Source organism: Poeciliopsis prolifica, unplaced genomic scaffold (genome assembly GCF_027474105.1).
Source record: "Poeciliopsis prolifica strain line A6 unplaced genomic scaffold, Auburn_PproV2 SCAFFOLD044, whole genome shotgun sequence".
Classification (NCBI taxonomy): Eukaryota; Metazoa; Chordata; class Actinopteri; order Cyprinodontiformes; family Poeciliidae; genus Poeciliopsis; species Poeciliopsis prolifica.
In genome coordinates this window covers 1548317-1564467 of record NW_026562419.1, presented here as the reverse complement: position 1 = coordinate 1564467, position 16151 = coordinate 1548317, and the positions used below count along the sequence as shown (strand labels likewise).

Here is a 16151-nt window from a genome sequence, read left to right as displayed (position 1 = left end):
TTATGTATTTATATAATCGATTTCCACAACTTTAGTCTTACAGTGAGAAATTCTCAAATAATTTCAGCCTTATGCAGGCGGGCCATCGGACTGAAAGGGAAATTTCCCAAATGGCGGATCTGTTTCAGGCCATGTGGCCAGAATGTGTTTCTCTCAATATAAAGTTTGACCTGCCACCTCTAAAGATTGTGTTTAACAGCAATATGTAATTCATGTAAGTATTATCTCTTTTGTCTCATAATTGTGTATTTATACTATACCATTCACTCCTCCTGGATATAGAAACAGTAGAAAACTTTTGTACGAGGCAATTTATCAATATTTATTTGGTAGAAATCTATAAATATAACAAAGTAAGTATAAAGCAATAAAAATAAAGCTCTTGTTCAAAATAAAACCTCATGTTTGGTCTGACAAAACAATAACTATAAATGAAATGAGTTCAGGTGAATCAAAACCAGTGCTCGTCTCCATGGCTGAACAGAAACAGGAAGGGGCAGCACTCAAGAAAACTCCAACATCAACAAAACAAACTAGATGACAAAGTAGCTGCATAGACAGCTGATCTCTGAGAAGAGAAGAAATGTCAATGATGGAGACAAAAGAAACTGAAACTGCCAACTATTTCAGTTTAATAAATTTAGCAGATGATTCATCACCTAAAAGCCAAACACCAGCATATAGAGGCTCAGTGAATCTGGTCTGGACTCTGTGGATCAGAGTCATGGTTTTAGAGACGCTGTAGAAGGACAGAATACCTGCTCTGTGATCCAGGTAAACTCCCACTCTGGAGGAAACTGGACCCGATACTGGAGTTAAAATGTTGTTATGACAAAAGATGTAACCTTGTGAGTCACAGCGCAATGACCAAGATTTGTCATTGAATCCAAATCCTGCTGTGCTGCTGATGTTCTTGTATGAAACGGCTACATAGATTTCTCCGTCCCTTTTCACCTCCCAGTAACGACGTCCAGTCAGTCTGTTTATACTGAGGGCTTGACAACGACCAGTAAATCTGTCTGGATGATCAGGATAAGACTGTTGTTGGTTTGTTCTTGTTACTTTTCTGTTTCTATCAGACAGTAACACATTTCTGTGTGCTGTGTTTGGATCCAGACTAATTTTTTGTGAATATTTTAAGAATTCATCTCTAGTCTTAAGTAGTAGAACGTCCACTTCAGTGATCTTCAGATTGATGTTTGTCCACGAGTCTCTCAGGACGTCCTGTACGATGTCTCTGAGCTCTGACACAGCTGCTGTCACGTCCTCAAAGTGTCTCAGAGGACGGATGTTGATGCTGGATGATCCTGTAGACTCACTGAGTGCTGGCAGTGAGGGGTAGTTGAGGAGAAACTGGGTGTGATCCTCTGTGTGTGAGAGCTGCTCCAGCTCAGCGTCTTTCCTCTTCAGCTCAGTGATCTCCTGCTGCAGCTTCTCCTCAACATCTTTGACTCGACTCACTTCAGTTTCCTGCTGGGATCTGATCTGCTGCTTCACATCAGAGCTTCTTTCCTGGAGGAGACGGATCAGCTCAGTGAAGATCTTCTCACTGTCCTCCACTGCTTTATCAGCAGAGACATTGATGGCCTCCACCTCCTGTTGAAGCAGCTTCACATCTTTCTCTTGGTCCTGGATTCTCTGATGGATTTGTTGTCGACTCTCCTGGAACTTCTTGCTTCTCAGCTCTTTCTGCTGCAGCTGGGACTGTTTCATGGCCTTTATGTTCATCCATAGTGCAGAGATAACAGATACTCTGCTGATCAGTACGACAGAAGATCTTCATCACCTCATCATGACGAGAGCAGATGGTCTGCTGGAGATTCTTGGATGGATTCACCAGCTTGTGTTTCTTCAATGGTGGAGCTTCATGGTGAGGTTGGAGGTGATTCTCACAGTAAGAAGCTGGACATGATAAACAGGACTTGACAGCTTTTCTCTTCCTCCCAGTACAGACATCACAGGCCACATCTTCGGGTTCAGCATAGCAGTCAATAGGTGGAATGGTTTTACATTCAGTCTTCTTTAGATCCATCACCAACTTTGCTAATGTGATGTTCTTCACCAGGGCAGGTCTTGGTATGAACTCTTTCCTGCATTCAAGGCAGCTGTATTTTCTCCTCTGATCTTCTCTATCCCAGTGGTCTTTAATACAGTTCCTACAGTAGCTGTGTCCACAGGGAATAGTCACTGGATCCTTCAGTATCTCCAAGCAGAAGGAACAAGAGATATTATCCTGCTGAAATCCTCTCTTCTCCATTTCTGCTCTCATTAACGGCTTGGAGTTTCTTTTTGTTGGAATGGAAACTAGTTTCAGTTTCATGTAAATATTTGGTTACTGTTGTGTCGATGTCCCACCCATCATGACGTCTGCAAAGCAGAGGGGGAGGGAACAAAGAAGCTGTTTGAGCTGAACACAGGCTGATCGTTTAAACTAAAGAATTAATTGTATGAAAGTCAAACAAGGAAGCATTTTATCTCCTATGTTATTTAATTTTGATATGAATGATCTCTCGAAGGAGGACAAATATCGGGTATTTCCTAACTTCAAGCTGTCTGGGACTTTATTGAATGTATCAAATGAAGTAAAATGTCTTGGTCATGTGTTGATGGGTATGTTTTTACAACTGTACTTATGATCCAGTCACAGATGAATGTGTTTGTCTTAGAGCTGCTGGAGTCTGCAGGTGATGGGGGAGCTAAAAACTAAAGACTTAAGAGGAAGTTAGCCATATTTGGAAGCCATTTACAAATATGGCTAACAAATAAGCCATATTTGCTACTTTTGTCATCTTGACTCAAAATAAGGTTTAATATATACATAAAGCTATGCTTTATTCCACACAAGAATTGTTTTATGTTTAAAATGTTTTAATTTTTCACTTTTTCCAGCACTTATAAAACAATTTGTAGAACATTTGTGATGATTTGTAGAACAATTTTAAAGTAAAAGTAAAATACTCAAAACAAACTCAAGTCAAAGTCAAATTTCAGGTTTTCTAAACAACATAAGAAAACATACAATGTACAGTCAAATTGCACTTAATTAGAGTAGTGTGTGAAAATATAACAAGTTACTTTCCACTATTACCTTTTCAACATGCCAATAAGTTCTGAAGAAGTTTATTATTCACTTATTTATTTAGGTTGTGAGCGAATTATGTGTGAACAGTGGTCAAATTTATTTCTATTCATCAAAGTACCTCCCCTTAAAAACATTTTTTGTCAGTAAATGTAACCAGTACTAACAACTTTTGAACATAAATAACAAAATTAGTAGCTTATATTGGTATTTGCAACTCAGCATTTATTTTACATTACCTACAAAACCTCTGCTTTTCGCTGGTTTGTTGCCATGATTCAAACTGTGCTGCGCTGCACAGCAGGATGTTTCATCCGCACAGGTGTAATACAGACGCAACCATCCATTTAAATGCTCATGTCAAAAAACACATCACAACGTGTTAACATTTAAACAGTTAATTAATGAAACAGGCCTGGACAAAAAAGTTAAATGGCCTGTACTTATACACAAATCTGGAGAACATCACATCATATTCAGTCTCTCAGAAACAGATGGTGACAATTTACTGGATTGTAAATCAAGTCAGCAAGGTGCGTTAAGTGTCTTGCCCAAAACGACAACAAAGCAGTGAGCAGAACAGGCACTCCACCACTATGTAATAACATGTTTTCAAGCTTGTAATCAGTTGCTTTAAGTTTCTAGGTTGGTTTTTAACCCCAGGCTGCTGTTGATTTGTCCAGGAAGGTGCAGCACCAAAAACTAACTCCACCATCAACAAAAATGACAAAGTAGCTCCATAAAGTAGCTTCACTAGTGAAGAAATGATACAACATTGAACTTTCACCTTGGAGACTAAAGAACCTGAAACATGCATTGCAACCAAAGGGACATCAGGCCACTGCTGATGATTTCAGCTCAATGAACTCAGCAGAGGATTCACAATAAACACAAACACCGGCATACAGAGGCTCAGTGAATCTGGTCTCCTTTCTGTGGATCAGAGTCATGGTTTCAGAGATGCTGTAGAAACACAGAATACCTGCTCTGTGGTCCAGATACACTCCGACTCTGGAGGAAACTGGACCTGGTACTGGAGTTACAACGTTGTTGTGATAAAATGTGCAACTGTCTGTGTCATAACATAATGACCAAGATTTGTCATCGAATCCAAATCCTTTTGCTTTTCTTACATTCTTGAATGAAACGGCCACAACTCCTTCTCCTCTCATCTCCACCTCCCAGTAGCAACGTCCAGTAAGTTTCTGTCGACTCAGAACCTGAGAACAATCAGTGAATCTGTGTGGATGATCAGGATAAAACTGATGTTGGTTATTCTTGTTACTTTTCTGTTCTCTTTGGACAATAACAGTTCACTGTGAGCTGTGTTTGGATCCATAGTGATTTTTCGTGAACACCTTAAGAATTCAGCTCTGGTCTTTGGTTGTGGTTCTGGTACTGTCAGTAGAACATCGACATCACGTAGTTCCAGTTCAATGTTTCTCCATGAGTCTCTCAGGATGTCCTGTACGATGTCTCTGAGCTCTGACACAGCTGCTGTCACATCCTCAAAGTGTCTCAGAGGACGGATGTTGATGCTGGATGATCCTGCAGACTCACTGAGTGCTGACAGTGAGGGGTAGTTGAGGAGAAACTGGGTGTGATCCTCTGTGTGTGAGAGCTGCTCCAGTTCAGCGTCTTTCCTCTTCAGCTCAGTGATCTCCTGCAGCTTCTCCTGAACATCTTTGACTCGACTCACTTCAGTTTCCTGCTGGGATCTGATCTGCTGCTTCACTTTAGAGCTTCCTTTCTGGAGGAGACGGATCAGCTCAGTGAAGATCTTCTCACTGTCCTCCACTGCTTTATCAGCAGAGACATTGATGGCCTCCACCTCCTGTTGAAGCAGCTTCACATCTTTCTCTTGGTCCTGGATTCTCTGATGGATTTGTTGTCGACTCTCCAGGAGCTTCTTCTGCTTCTCAGCTCTTTCTGCTGCAGCTGGGACTGTTTCATGGCCTTTATGTTCATCCATAGTGCAGAGATAACAGATACTCTGCTGATCAGTACGACAGAACATCTTCATCACCTCATCATGACGAGAGCAGACTTTCTCCTGGAGGTTCTTAGAAGGATACACCAACTTGTGTTTCTTCAATGGTGGAGCATCATGGTGAGGTTGGATGTGATTCTCACAGTAGGAAGCTGGACATGATAAACAGGACTTGACAGCTTTATCTTCCTCCCAGTTCAGACATCACAGGCCACATCTTCAGGTCCAGCATAGCAGTGATCAGCTGCAGCAGCTTGGAGTCCAATCTTCTTTAGATCCTCCAGCAAAGCCTCTAAAGTGATGTTTTTCTCCAGTTCAGGCCTCTGTGTGAACTCTTTTTGACATTGTAGACAGCTCTAGTTACTTATTTGATCGTCTCCATCCCAGTGGTCTTTAATACAGTTCATACAGTAACTGTGTCCACAGGGAATAATCACCAGATCTCAGTAAATCCAAACAGATGGAACAAGAGATTTTATCCATCTGAACTCCCTTCTTCTCCATTTCATCTCTCAGTAACAATAACTGTTTCGGTTTCATTCCCAACAACAGAAACCTGACTGAGATGTAAATATCCGGTTAATGAAGGGAGTGTCTTTGGTTCCACCCATCATGACGTTTGAGAACCAGAGGGACAGAGATCAAGGCAGCACTTTGAGCTAAGCTTTAACATGTTTTTACCACTGAGTGAATTTAAAAATGTTGCTAAGTTCAGGTTGAAATGCTCCAGGTTTAATCCTGGTTGAATACAAATAGAAAACAGAAATTGCAGTTTTGTCAAAAACTGAAAATATTCTGTTTTTATCTCAGTGTTATTATTAACCACAATAAAACAGAGATACAGGAAGTATGTAAACATTACATACAAATTCTGATCATGGATCAGATCTTGTCTCTCACATCAACTCTAAATTATGATTACTAAGCAACAAATCAAGTAGCCTTTGATTAACAGTAAATACTTGATGTGTAATTGTTGACTTTAAGAAAATATAATGCTTATTACTTGTTGGATTACCAACCTGTCATGCTATATTTCAATGTCTGATGCAAAGTTATGTGTATTGGCTGAAGGACTCCTTAAAGAGTAAAATAGTATCTCTGAGTCACATTTTATTAAGCTCAGTTATGTTTCATTCATTGAAGATTATGAACTCTTCACTCTTCCCATGGTCTTTACAGAAACCTTCACTATGACTATAGGAAGCTTTTATAGCTGTTAAATAGTGAACAACTGTAAACCTGGATGAGACAGAGTTTCTATTAATACATCAGAAATCTGAGTCATCTTCCCTGTTAGTAACGGCTGTTATTTTAATGTCTGAACATGTTGCTGCGGTAAACATTTGTGGTTCCACCTATTCTCAGATATGAACTTCCGAAGGGAATAAATCAGTTCCTCAGATCATCTACATAGAGACAAATACTCACTTTATCCATACCATTATTTTTTAGAAATAAAAAAAGTTTACATTTAAATTAATACAACTCAATGAACAAACTTCATACATAACAGTTGTTATTTGTCTGGATCCACATAATCAATACAAGTTCAGACAGGAATGTTGAAAGTACCCGAGGCAAAGAGACCAGAAACTTCCCTGTTAGCAACGGCTGTTATTTTGGTTGTTTCAGGTCTAATTGGTTGTAATCAGGCCTGTCACAATAAACAATAAATCAATCACATGAAGAATTAAAGTTATTCTCATTTCTTTCCTTCTACCAAAAACTGGACAATGAAAGTCTTCAGTTTGGTGTTTTGGTCTCAACTGGCCCTGAGTTTGAAGGACAAATTTGTTTACAAAGACTTTATCATTTATTTTAATATGTTTCATTGCTGCTGCTTCTGTTTTCTGAAACTGGTGAAAAGTGTTTTTATGCAAGTTGCAAAATGGACCTCATGGGAATCTATTGAAAACTTCATCCAGCCTTCCACTGAAATAATTCATTTTGTTTTAGATTTTACTAGAGGTCGAATTCAGTTATTCATTCGTTTATTGTCAACATGTTTATCCTTACAGGAGAGCTAACAGGATGATATCCTGGAGCATTGACAACCAATAACTGAACGGTTCACCTGCCAATCATGTTTTTGGATTGTTAGAAAAGGAACAATCCAAAGAACTCACAAAGACTCCATGCAGAAAGTCTTTGGTTTGAGATTCAAACTCATGAGTTTGCTGTAAACCAACTGGATCAAAAATTGCACCAAAGTCCAACTCATGTTAGTGGTGATCAGTCATAAGAATTGGTCCTAATCGGCTGATTTCCAGCAGGAATTTTGTCTTGAAACATGAACCAGAACCTGAAGGTCTGGAAGGTTGCTATGATAAAAGCACATCTTTAAACGGTGATGTTAAACTGTTCAGTGATTTATAAACTAAGAACAATATTTTAAAGTCTATTTTATGAGCTACAGGGAGTCCGTGTAGTGACTTTAAAACTATCTTATTGTTAGGATAACTTCCTGGTTTAAGTGAGAACGTCAGCAGCAGCATCGTTTTGGATCAGCAGCAGCTGGATGGTTGATTTGTTTTGGGTTTTTAAGATAAACCTGTGAAGACGCCGACTTCCTCTAGATCTCACTGAGACATTAGTGCTGTATTCCTGGAGATGTTCTTCAGGAGATAGAAGACTGACTTGCACTGTCTTTATGTGGCTCTGAAGGCTCAGAACTGAGTCCATCACTACTCGTAGATTTCAGCCTGATCTCTAGTTTCCAGCTGTAGTAACTCAAGCTGTGTGCTGATTCTTTCTTTCCTCTTTAAGTCCACAGAGAATAAAGTCTAAATAATTGGAAAACAGCAGAAAAAAAAATCAAAACTTGCAAAATAAAAGAATTAAAATCTAAGAAGGAAAACTACCATTGCAATAAATCATTAACTGATTTTAAGGAGTTCTACAGAATTATTAAATGTTTCTAACAGATAAAACATAATCCAGCCACAGATTGTTGGCCACAATAGATTTTTTTGGATTCAATCACGTGTCTGCTCAAAACTGTTATCTGATTACAACATAGAACATTAAAATTTGATAAAAGTAATCAAAATAAAAAGGCTGTTATGAAAACGATAGACGCATGCTGTTTTTATCTGCTAAAGGGTAAATGGCCTGAACTTGTTTTAGGGGATCCCAAAGCGCTTCATGCGACATTCAGCTTGTAAATCAGAGAGGAGAGAACAAGGAAGATCTTCAAACTGTTGAAAAATTATCATTCAAATTATCATTATCATTCAAAAGCTGAGCCTTTTCTTTTCTTAGTGCCAGTTTAAATGGGTTAAACTGTTATGTTAACTCTGTGGAATGACAGGAGTTCCTCTGGCTGGGAAAGCAAACTCACAATGATTCACAAGAATGGTGTGACTCTATGACAAAAATTTGTTCCTTTAAAGAGACAGTACATTTGCAAGCAGGTTCACCAGGTTGTGTTTCTTTAGTCCAGAAACATCATAGTGAGGTTAAAGGTGAATCCTTAAATGGATCCAAAGATGGAAAAGATCCAGCTGAGTTTATCTGTATCATTTTAAATATCAGAAATATCAATCACCTAAGTTTCTCTTTTCTAGAAGTTAATTTAAACTTTATTCTGGACATGTGACTTATTCAATCAGACGTTGAACTCTTGCATTATATTTCAGACCACTGACATCTAAAGGGTGGAGTGAGCAATAAATGTCAGTGAACAAAGAGGCTTACGGTGTAATTTAGTAGGAATCACCCAGTTAATGACTTTACAGGAAAAGCTAGTTTGAAACAGAAACTAATTATCTCTGTTTACAGCAGCATCTTTAGTCCCAATGTTTGTTAAAACATAGATTCAGATTTAATCATCACTTTATCTGATTTTGACATCAGTTTTTCAGTTTTAGTGAGTTAAATAATCTCCAACCAAAAAGCTCATTCTTGTCACTAAAATGAAACGAACTGCTCTTCCAGATTGAGCAGCAAACACATTTAGATGGTTCCTCTGGGGAAGAGGTGCGCCACAAAGAGTTTATTGATTTGGATGCAGAGAGGAACTGAGTTAAAATGTTTCATCATTAGAATACAATGAATATGCAGACCCAGCTTGGTGAGCAGTTGTCCTCATACAGCCTGCTCTTGGCAGGGCAGTCCAGAGTATACTGGCTCTGTAGCATTAAGAAATTTGGGGAAAAGATCTTGAGGACAAATTTTATATAAAACTCCACAGAATGGCTCCTTTTCAAGTGTAGACATCTAAGGTAATGAAAATATATATAAAATAAAGTGAAAGAAAACTTAAATGTTTCTCTTTTAGTAAACTGTAAAGCCATCACTGGCCAGCTGTACATCAAGTGTTTAATCAATTTATAAGAGGTTTTGTGCATCACCCAAATCTGAGATCCCTTTTGGGGTCATCCAGGTTAATGGTTTGGACCCTTGAAATGGTTTCAGGATCTTTAATAATGCAGATCACCATTGACTTGGTTAATGGTAGAAAACATCTGGCCTGCTGTGGATGCCAGGCCTCCTTATTTTAGGAAACTATAATCAAATTGGGCTCTTTAACACTTTTTGTGGTTAAAGAACTGGACCAACTCTCCCTGTTTATTTAAAATATGTTCTGTTCGGATTATATCTTGTCCAGTGACAAAGTCTTATCCACAGAAGTGGCAAGTATTTATTATCACAATAACCTTTTAATACTTTAAATCATCAAATCTTTATTCAAAGTTAAACTTTTGGATCAGAGGTTATCGTACAGCTGAAGCAATGAGTTTTTGAGTCGTTTCAAATTCCCCATAAAACAAAACCAATAATGTCCAATATACATGCAAAACATTCACATAATTCAAATTAAACTGACATCAAATGACTTCATCATGTGTGGAAAAACATAATTTAAACCAAAAACCAGAAACATAACTAGAGATGGATTCACTCTTAAAGTATTATAAAACTCCTCCTCATCATGTTTCTGGGGTCAAATTACTACAGTCTCTTGGAGATGCTGGGTCTCCATCACCGGTCTGAGGGTCCATTAGTTCAGAACCACTTGTTGATCGTTTCCTGTGACATCTGCATACATGAGTCTCCACCAGCCTCCATGTTTTCTGAGCATGTGGCTCAAGAACTTCTTGCATGCAGCTGCACCAAACTACCAGTAGGTGGCTCCACAGAACTAAAAATTCCTGAACATCAGTTTATCTGAATGATCTTGCTCCTCCATACAGATCAGATTTACTCCAGCATCATCTTCCATTTTGTTAGATCAGCCAAAAAAAAGCTCCATTCAGTGTCCTACAAACTAAAAATCACTTTAAAAACGATTAAACTTTTTATGTAGTGGTTCATAAACTTTTGAATATTTTGCCTCTCTAGTCAAATATCTTCACTTCCTGCTTACAAGCCACTTTTTAAAATCTTTTATAAGTGCCTCTGCCTCCATGTTGTTAAGACCAGGGTCAAGGTAAAGATGAGGAGGGTGGAACTGAATCCTCTATTATATTATGGGCAAGAATGTATACTATTTTTTTTATATACAGACACCTGCTTATGAATAAAAATGTAAGTTTGATGTTGAAGTTAGAGAAAATTTCTATTTGTTTTTGTAATTCTCGTCATAATACGATAAAATCCTCCTCACCCCCCAACACACAAATGGTTCGGCTGCAGAAAAAAACGTATAAATTTAATTTTATTATTCTGCCCCTGTGCTGCACTAAATGCCGGTTCGCTACAGACATCCTGAGTCTGTCTCACCGCTGTGGGTCAGAACAAGATATCCCAATATAAAGAAATAGTACCATGACTATCACCGTGACGCAGCTCAAATCCCCGGTGCCACCTGTTCACTGTTCCTTCTCTGTTTCACCTTAACCTAATATTACTACCAGGAGGTTCACAACTCTGTTCAGAGATCAGAAAATATCCACCCATAAAGCTGGGGCAACCAACACCTCCTCTGTGACGCTGACCCCATTTTTATTTTTATTTTATCAATTCAAGTATTTATAGGGGCTTCTGAATGTCTAAAGAAATCAACGAGCAGCTACTGAGTTTTCTTTGCCCTGATATTTCTCAGAGGTGCCAACATCACAAAAATTATGTAGTTAACCCCGCAGAGCTTTTTCAATGTTTAAAGCAATCTGCAGCCAAGTTGCTGTGGACAGTCAGATATTATTTGGGTTTATTTAGTAAAATAGTAGGAAATGATCTATGCAACATAGAATAAAATACCAAGGTTTTTTTTTTTTTAGTGGTTGAAATGAAAACTTATCATAAACTATTGTTTTTATTTCCATTAAAAATGTTGTTATGTTTCATTATTCAATTATTCTCTTCTGTGTTGCTGCTGAACTAAATTGATAAAGTTGAAACAAATGTGCACAAGTAATCAGCACACCAGATCCAAGCTGTAACCTACAGGCCTTGAAGGCTGTCGACTGTCCTTCAATAGGGCCATAGATCTAGTCAAAGTAAAATCTTATATACACCAGAATATTTTGATACAGGATGTCGCCTCTCCTGTTTCTGCGCCCAAAGAAGGGTTATTTTCTTATGTAAAGTGTGTGTGTTCACAGGTCAATGTTTGCTGATTGTATTTCTGGGTGTATGAGGACCATGTAGGCTGTTCACTGTGTTTATAGGTGTTTGAATGACAAACATGTTTTTGCAATAAATGACTGAATTTATGAGCCTCGGATACCAATCAGTTCTTCTGACAGGAAAAGTTTTAAACTGTATTCGAAAGGCTGCCTCAGGTATGACATATTATAAAAAGTTATCTTTCCCCACGAATAACAAAAAAAATGACAACAAAAATGAGGAACAAAAGTAAAATATCAAATAAAGCAACTCACAAACATGTTTTTTTTGGTTATCTTTATTGTTCTTATATATTTTCCAGGATGAAAGATTAAATAATTAAAATCTGTTAAATGTCACAAAATCAGTTTCTTCAGATTTTTATAACAAAGTCTCAAGTTGATTCATTCATCGAAGAAAAAGGATTTTAACAATTAATTTTGTCATGAAATGGTTCACTTTTCTGATTTTAACAATGCAAATCCAACAAACTACAGAAGACAACTGAATGCAGAAATCTTGTCTGTTCAGAAGGAATCTGCTGATTTCTACATTGGAAGCAGGAAATTTCCTTCTATTTGGCAATTTCTTTCAGATTTCATTTTCCAGTTGTTATGCAGAGCTTGAGTTGAAGAAAACATTTTCACTGTGTTGCTAATCTTTTTCAATCTCCAGATTCATCTTGTATCAGATTCCAAAATAAAACAAATTAAAACATCAGTTGTTTTTGAGATTACTCGAACAGTCATTCTCCTAATGTATCTTTTTTTGTTTTGTTCATACAAAAAGACTCCTGAACCAAAATACATACATAACATTCGCAGAATAACCTGATTGGCAGTTTCTTGACAACTTTCTTTCATACCACAGCAAATAATTATATCAATAGAAAATACAAATTTACACCAAAAACCGGAAACAACTAAAGAGGTACTCAGTCTTAAGAAAGTATTATAAAATTTCTGCGCATTATGTTTTTTGATCCAAATTACCACAGTCTCTTGGAGATGGTAGGTTCCCATCATTGGTCCGAGGGTTCATTAGTTCAGTGACCACCTGTTGATCATTTCTGCTGAGATCTGTATATGCGAGTCTCCACCAGCGTCCATTTTTCTAGGTCTGTGACTGCAGGACCTCCCCGAACATCAGTTTGTTGAATGATAAAAACTGGTCCTTCATACCGATCTGATTTACTCCAGTATCATTTTTAAGTCAGTCACAAAAGTCGCTTTCAGTTGTCCCAAAAATGGACAAGATGGAGGATGGAGTGTATGGAGTGGATGAGGGTTGTTAGAAGCGGAACGGCTGTGAAGTGTATGAGGGTTGGGCATAGGGGGACGACTGTGGACGGGTGAGGGTATTTCATAGGGGGACGACTGTGGACGGGGTGAGGGTATTTCATAGGGGGACGACTGTGGACGGGGTGAGGGTATTTCATAGGGGGACGACTGTGGACGGGGTGAGGGTTGGGCATAGGGGGACGACTGTGGACAAGGTGAGGGTTTTTCATAGGGGGACGACTGTGGACGGGGTGAGGGTATTTCATAGGGGGACGACTGTGGACGGGGTGAGGGTTTTTCATAGGGGGACGACTGTGGACGGGGTGAGGGTATTTCATAGGGGGACGACTGTGGACAAGGTGAGGGTTTTTCATAGGGGGACGACTGTGGACGGGGTGAGGGTATTTCATAGGGGGACGACTGTGGACGGGTGAGGGTATTTCATAGGGGGACGACTGTGGACGGGGTGAGGGTATTTCATAGGGGGACGACTGTGGACGGGGTGAGGGTATTTCATAGGGGGACGACTGTGGACGGGTGAGGGTTGGGCATAGGGGGACGACTGTGGACAAGGTGAGGGTTTTTCATAGGGGGACGACTGTGGACGGGGTGAGGGTATTTCATAGGGGGACGACTGTGGACGGGGTGAGGGTTTTCATAGGGGGACGACTGTGGACGGTGAGGGTATTTCATAGGGGGACGACTGTGGACAAGGTGAGGGTTTTTCATAGGGGGACGACTGTGGACGGGGTGAGGGTATTTCATAGGGGGACGACTGTGGACGGGGTGAGGGTTGGGCGTAGAGGTTCGACTGTGGAGGGGGTGAGTGTTGGATGGCGCCTGTGGATGGAAATATTAACAAATTTTTGAGGGGTTCTTCTGACGGTACATCCTCCTCAGTTATTGCCAGTTCAATGTTTCTCCATGAGTCTCTCAGGACGTCCTGTAGCTTGTCTCTGAGCTCTGACACAGCTGCTGTCACGTCCTCAAAGTGTCTCAGAGGATGAAAAATGATGCTGGATAAGCCTGTAAACTCACTGAGTGCTGGCAGTGAGGGGTAGTTGAGGAGAAACTGGGTGTGATCCTCTGTGTGTGAGAGCTGCTCCAGCTCAGCGTCTTTCCTCTTCAGCTCAGTGATCTCCTGCTGCAGCTTCTCCTCAACATCTTTGACTCGACTCACTTCAGTTTCCTGCTGGGATCTGATCTGCTGCTTCACATCAGAGCTTCTTTCCTGGAGGAGACGGATCAGCTCAGTGAAGATCTTCTCACTGTCCTCCACTGCTTTATCAGCAGAGACATTGATGGCCTCCACCTCCTGTTGAAGCAGCTTCACATCTTTCTCTTGGTCCTGGATTCTCTGATGGATTTGTTGTTGACTCTCCTGGAGCTTCTTCTGCTTCTTATCTCTTTCTGTTGCAACAGGGACTGTTTCATGTCCTTTATGTTGATCCATAGTGCAGAGATAACAGATACACTGCTGATCAGTACGACAGAAGATCTTCATCACCTCATCATGACGAGAGCAGATGTTCTCCTGGAGGTTCTTGGACGGATTCACCAGCTTGTGCTTTTGTAATGGTGGAGTGTAATAGTGAGGTTGTAGGTGATTCTCACAATAAGATGCAAGGCAGTTTAAACAGGATTTGACAGCTTTTATCTTCCTCCCAGTGCAGACATCACAGGACACATCTTCAGGTCCAGCATAGCAGTGATCAGCTGCAGCAGCAGTTTTCTTCCAATTTTCAACCAACGTTGCTAACATGATGTTTTTCTTCAACACAGGTCTCTGCCTAAACAACTCTCTGCACTGAGGGCAGCTATAGATTCTCCTCCAGTCTTCTCCATCCCAGGAGGTTTTAATACAGTTCATACAGTAGCTGTGTCCACAGGGAATAGTCACCGGATCCTTCAGTAAATCCAGGCAGATGGAACAAGACAAGTTATCTTGGTCTTGGGAAACTCTTCTCTGCGCCATTTCAGCTCTCAGAAATAACAACTGTGAGTTTGTCTTTCCAACAACAGCCACTGATTTGAGCTCAGGTGTAAATATCAGGTTCCTGAAAAGAGTGTCACTGGTTCCAGCTATCATGATGTTTATAAACCAGAGGGGGAGGGAACAAAGTAGGACTTTGAACTGATTATCTGTGGAAATTAAAATGTTTTTACAATTGAGGGAATTTTAAAAGGCCGTTGAGCTCAGGTTAAAAGTGACAAAATCGTATTCTATGAAAACTATCATAGCATTCTGTTTTTATCCTAGTGTAAAAATTAACCAGTCAAAAAGCTACATAAGTCTTGTGCAAATCATGTACATAAACAAAAGATTATGGGTCACAAATATTTTATTTATATTGTCCCAAATATAGAAACTTCTGCCCTTATTGGCACTGAAAGTGAGGAATATTCAATAATCGTTATTGCCATTCTGACATGGTGTTGTACTGGGAGCAGCAGAAGTACTGCTGCTGAATCAGATCTAAACATTCATATTTATACGATTTTTGCTGAATGCCTGATTGTCAGATAATTCAGGGAGATTGCTTGATTTTGTGGTTCTATCAGAATTTGAAGTCTTTTAGATTTCTCAATTAAATGTTACCGTCTGCGATTACTTCATCCAATGCCAGTGTGTTTTATTTCTTTTTGGCGGAAAGGCCTCAGCTGCTTGGTGTTATTAGTCAACTTTCTTCAGTTTGAATAGGATTTAGCCAGACTGTTGAAGTTTAATTGTAGTTTGGTGTTTAGAGTTTGATTTAGAGTTAGCTGTTGATGCTTATTTATTCATTAATTACTGCATATTTTTGCAAATTACAGAACAGACATTTGACATTAAAATAATTTAACCCTTCATGTTATTTAACTGCATGGTGAAAGTTGAGTTATTGTGAAATTGTGGTCATGTTTCTACTGTCCATTTGATAAAATTTTCTACCACTGTCCATGTAGTGGACTACACTGCAAAACACAATAAGCAAACCCATACACAGTTTCAAAGTTTATTCATTAAAAAAATTTCCCTCCAACGAAAAGCTTTTAATTTGATTTGAAGTTAAAAGCAAACAAACTGCACACCCAGTTAGATCAACTACTACATAAAGAAAGTTTAGGCAAACAGCAGCTTGTAAAGCCACACCTGTAGTTAAACATTTAATATAATCAAAAACGACCTTTGTACCTCCAGCACCACATCTGACTAAAAATGAGGTCAGGCAGCCATTACTATCTTTCATTTACAAGTTAACGGTCTTGT

The 16151-nt window shown here is 39.3% G+C and overlaps 2 pseudogenes; both read right to left on the bottom strand.

Moving 5' to 3' along the window:
• Positions 1 to 621: 621 nt before the first annotated feature.
• Positions 622 to 2266, bottom strand: LOC129376674 (tripartite motif-containing protein 16-like; annotated as a pseudogene).
• Positions 2267 to 3912: 1646 nt separating this feature from the next.
• Positions 3913 to 14904, bottom strand: LOC129376477 (E3 ubiquitin/ISG15 ligase TRIM25-like; annotated as a pseudogene).
• Positions 14905 to 16151: the final 1247 nt, after the last annotated feature.